Source organism: Gorilla gorilla, chromosome 1, assembly GCF_029281585.2.
Source record: "Gorilla gorilla gorilla isolate KB3781 chromosome 1, NHGRI_mGorGor1-v2.1_pri, whole genome shotgun sequence".
Taxonomy (NCBI): Eukaryota; Metazoa; Chordata; class Mammalia; order Primates; family Hominidae; genus Gorilla; species Gorilla gorilla.
In genome coordinates, this window is record NC_073224.2 from 212,768,405 (window position 1) to 212,772,917 (window position 4,513).

At 47.9% G+C, this 4,513-nt stretch overlaps 1 pseudogene; it reads right to left on the reverse strand.

Moving 5' to 3' along the window:
- Positions 1-583: 583 nt before the first annotated feature.
- LOC129533902 (large ribosomal subunit protein eL20-like) lies at positions 584-1,114 on the reverse strand (annotated as a pseudogene).
- Between the last annotated feature and the right edge of the window lie 3,399 nt (positions 1,115-4,513).

The following is a 4,513-nucleotide window of genomic DNA, read 5'->3' on the forward strand; positions in this document are numbered from 1 at the left end:
ACCATTTCCTGAGCAGGTCCCATGCGCTGGCACTGGGAATTCTCTGGAAAACAAGAATTCCTAGCCCAGAGTGAGAAACAGAAGTGCCCATCCAGAGGAACCCTATGCCAGCATGGGAGGGGATGATGAGTGCCTTCTCAAACGCACCCTTTCCCCGCTATTGTAATTTTCCTTCTACAATGAACTCCCAGGGCCTCTCTCTCTCTCTTTCTTTTTTTGGAGACAAAGTCTCACTCTGTTGCCCAAGTTGGAGTGCAGTGGCGTGATCTCGGCCCACTGCAACCTCTACCTCCCAGGTTCAAGTAATTCTCATGCCTCAGCCTCCAGAGTAGCTGGGATTACAGACAGGGATGCACCACCAGGCCCAACTAATTTTTGTATTTTTAGTAGAGATGGGGTTTCACCATGTTGGCAAGGCTGGTCTCGAACTCCTGAGCTCCGGTGATCCGCCCGCCTCAGCCTCCCAAAGTGCTGGGATTACATGTGTAAGCCACTGCGTCTGGAATCTTTCTTTCTTTTTTTCTTTTAATACCGGGGTGTTCCTGAGTTTATTTGGGGCACACACCGGGCGAGGGCCCTGTACCTAGAAGAAGGTGTTGGGTCTCCGGGTGGTGAAGTGTGGCTTGTGCTGACAGCGCAGGACCCGGTGGAGTAGCGGGAACTTGATCTTGGAGTCGTGGAACTGCTTGACGGCCGGCCGCCGGCACTTGCTGGCTGCGATCGCCTCCACCTTCGTGATCTGGATGGAATGGGGCCAGGCGCGGTGCCGGGCGCCCAATTCTCGGTAGCACTGGGTGACAGCGCCCGCGGTGTTCAGGTCCCAGTATTCTCAGTACATGTTGTGGGTGCCGCTCCGGGAGTCATAGTGCAGCCAGATGCCGAAGTTCTTCACCCCCAGGGGGAACTTCTCAAACCCCGGCCCACAGTAGACAATCTCCCCTGAAAACTTCTTCATCTTCTTTAACTGAGATACGAAGTACCAGAAGCGGGACTCGGCGACGACATGATTAGGCGCAAAGATTCCCATGCGGTAGAGGGGCGGTGTGTGGCATTTGGGGGTGGGCGGGCAGCGACCCACCACCTTGTACTCTCATAGTGTGCCCAAGGCCTTCATGGCGTCCTCTCGGCGCTGGTTGCCACCCGCAAAAGGACTCCTTTTTTTTTTTAAGTCAGGGTCACACTTTATTGCCCAGGCTGGAGTGCGGTTGGACGATCCTAGCTCACTGCAGCCTCAACCTCCCAGGTGCAAGTGATCCTCAGCTCCCCTACTCCCAGGGGTCTCACTATGTTGCCCAGGCTGATCTCCAACTCCTGGGCTCAAGGGATCCTCCTACCTCGGCCTCCCAAATTCCTGGGATTACAGGCGTGAGTCACCCTGCCTGACCAGGTCTCACTTTTCCATTAGTTTCTTGTGTTTCTAGGAAATTGACATCCAGGTCCCCAACCTCCATTGGTTTTCTTTCTTATGATCCATCTTCAGGAGAATTGGCACTGACATCCAGGTGCTGCTTCTTTCCCACCTCCCTCCTCACACTTTGCAAAGGAATTTTACCCTACAGCATTGGGGGTTGGGGGCTGGAGAGGGAATGGAAACCTCCAGGGGCACCAATCAAAGGTGAAGGGCTCTATCGACCAAATAACAAGGAGCTTTGCATACCTGGCAGTTGCCAGATCTTTGCTTTCAACAAATGCAAAGGAAGTTCTAATTCTGCTGTCTTTAAAAATAACTTTGGGTGATAGGTCACTGTGTGATTTTTGGCTTGTAACCAAGAAGGAATTCAAATAATTAAGTGACATTACTATGGTCAGGCGCGGTGGCTCACGCCTATGATCCCAGTATTTTAGGAGGCCGAGTGGGTGGATCGCTTGAGGTCAGGAGTTCAAGACCAGCCTGGCCAACATGGTGAAAACTAGTCTGTACTAAAAATACGAAAAACATAGCCAGACATAGTGCCACACAACTGTAAACTAGCTACTCAGGAGGCTGAGGTGGGAGGATTGCTTGAACCCAGGAGGCAGAGGTTGCAGTGAGCTGAGATCATGACACTACACTCCAGCCTGGGTGACAGAGGAAGACTCCATCTCAAAAAAAAAAAAAAAAAAAAAAAGCCAGACATGGTGGCTCCCACCTGGTGGCTCCCACCTGTAATCCCAGCACTTTGGGAGGCCGAGGTGAATGAATCACTTGAGGTCAGGAGTTCGAGACCAGCCTGGTCAACATGGTGAAACCCTGTCTCTACTAAAATACAAAATTAGCTGGGCATGGTGGCACCTGTAGTCCCAGCTACTCGGGAGGTTGAGGAATGAGAATTGCTTGAACCTAGGAGGTGGAGGTTGCAGTGAGCCAAGATTGTGTCACCATACTCCAGCCTGGGTGACAGACATTATTGTAACAAAATTCCCTCCATTCTTTTTTCTTTTTAAAGACACGGTCTTGGCCAGGCTCGGTGGCTCACGCCTGTAATCCCAGCATTTTGGGAGGCCAAGGTGGGCAGATCACGAGGTCAGGAGATCGAGACCATCCTGGCTAACACGGTGAAACCCTGTCTCTACTAAAAACACACAAAAATATTAGCCGGGCGTGGCGGCGGGAGCCTGTAGTCCCAGCTACTCTGGAGGCTGAGGCAGGAGAATGGCGTGAACCCGGGAGGCGGAGCTTGCAGTGAGCTGAGATCACGCCACTGCACTCCTGCCTGGGCGGCGACAGAGCGAGACTCCGTCTCAAAAAAAAAAAAAAAAAGAGAGAGAGAGAGACAGGCTGGTTTTACCCAGGCTGGAGTGCAGTAGTGTGATCATAGCTGACTGCAACTTCAAAATTCTGGGCTCAAGTGATCCTCCTGCTTTGGCCTCCCCACAGTGTTGGGATTATAGGCATAAGTCTCTGTGTTTGGCCTCCAGTAATTCTTTTTTTTTTTTTTTGAGATGGAGTTTTGATCTTGTTGCCCAGGCTGGAGTACAGTGGTGCAATCTCGGCTCAGTGCAATCTCTGCCTCCTGGATTCAAGCCATTCTCCTGCCTCAGCCTCCCAAGTAGCTGGGACTACAGGCATGTGCCACCTCGCCTGGCTAATTTTTGTATTTTTAGTAGAGACAGGGTTTCTCCATGTTGGTCAGGCTGGTCTCGAACTCCTGACCTCAGGTGATCCACCTGCCTTAGCCTCCCAAAGTGCTGGGATTACAGACATGGGCCACCATGCCCAGCCTATGTTATACATCATTTTAATGGACATTTCTAGTTTTATGTTTTTTTGCTAATGACTTATTACTTGCTGTTTATTTTATGTTTATTTTACACTATGGAAATGATGTTAGACAAGAAGCAAATTCAAGCAATTTTCTTATTCGGGTTCAAAATGGGTCGTAAAACAGAGAAGACAACTTGCAACATCAACAGCACATTTGGCCCAGGAACCACTAACAAACATACAGTGCAGTAGTGGTTCAAGAAGTTTTGCAAAGGAGACGAGAGTCTTGAAGATGAGGAGTGTAGTGACCGGCCATCGGAAGATGACAACGACCAATTGAGAGCAATCATCGAAACTGATCGTCTCGCAACTACACAAGAAGTTGCCAAAGAAATCAACGTCGACCATTCTACTGTCATCTGGCATTTGAAGCAAATTGGAAAGGTGAAAAAGCTAGATAAGTGGGTGCCTCATGAGATGAGCGAAAATTAAATAAAATTGTCGTTTTGAAGTATTGTTTTCTCTTATTCTACGCAACAACCATTTCTTGATCAGATTGTAACATGGGACAAAAAGTGGATTTTAGACAAGTGGGAACAACCAGCTCAGTGATTGGACTGAGAAGAAGCTCCAAAGCACTTCCCAAAACCAAACTTGCACCAAAAAAGCTTCTGGTCACTGTTTGGTTGTCTGTTGCCGGTCTGATCCACTCCAGCTTTCTGAATCCTGGTGAAACCCTTACATCTGGGAAGTATGTTCAGCAAATCGATGAAATGTGCCAAAAACTGCAACGCCTGCAGCCGGCATTGGTCAATAGAAAGGGCCCAATTCTTCTCCACAACATGCAACTGCAGATCGCACAACTAACTCTTCAAAAGTTGAACGAATTAGGCTACAAAGTTTTGCCTCATCTGCCGTAGTCACCTGACCGCTTGCCAACCCATCACCACTTCTTCAAGCACCTTGACAACTTTTTGCAGAGAAAATGCTTCCACAACCAGCAGGATGCAGAAAATGCTTTCCAAGAGTTCATAGAATCCTGAAGCACAGAGTTTTACACTACAGGAATAAACAAACTTATTTCTCGTTGGCAAAAATGTGTTGATTGTAATGGTTCCTATTTTGATTAATAAAGATGTGTTTGAGCCTAATTATAATGATTTAAAATTCATGGTCTGAAACTGCAATAACTTTTGCACCAACCTAATATTTTATTATTTATTATTATTTTTACTTTATATATAAATACAATTTTACTTTTTTTTTTTTTTGAGATGGAATTTTGTTCTTGTTGCCCAGGCTGGAGTGCAATGGCATGATCTCAGCTCA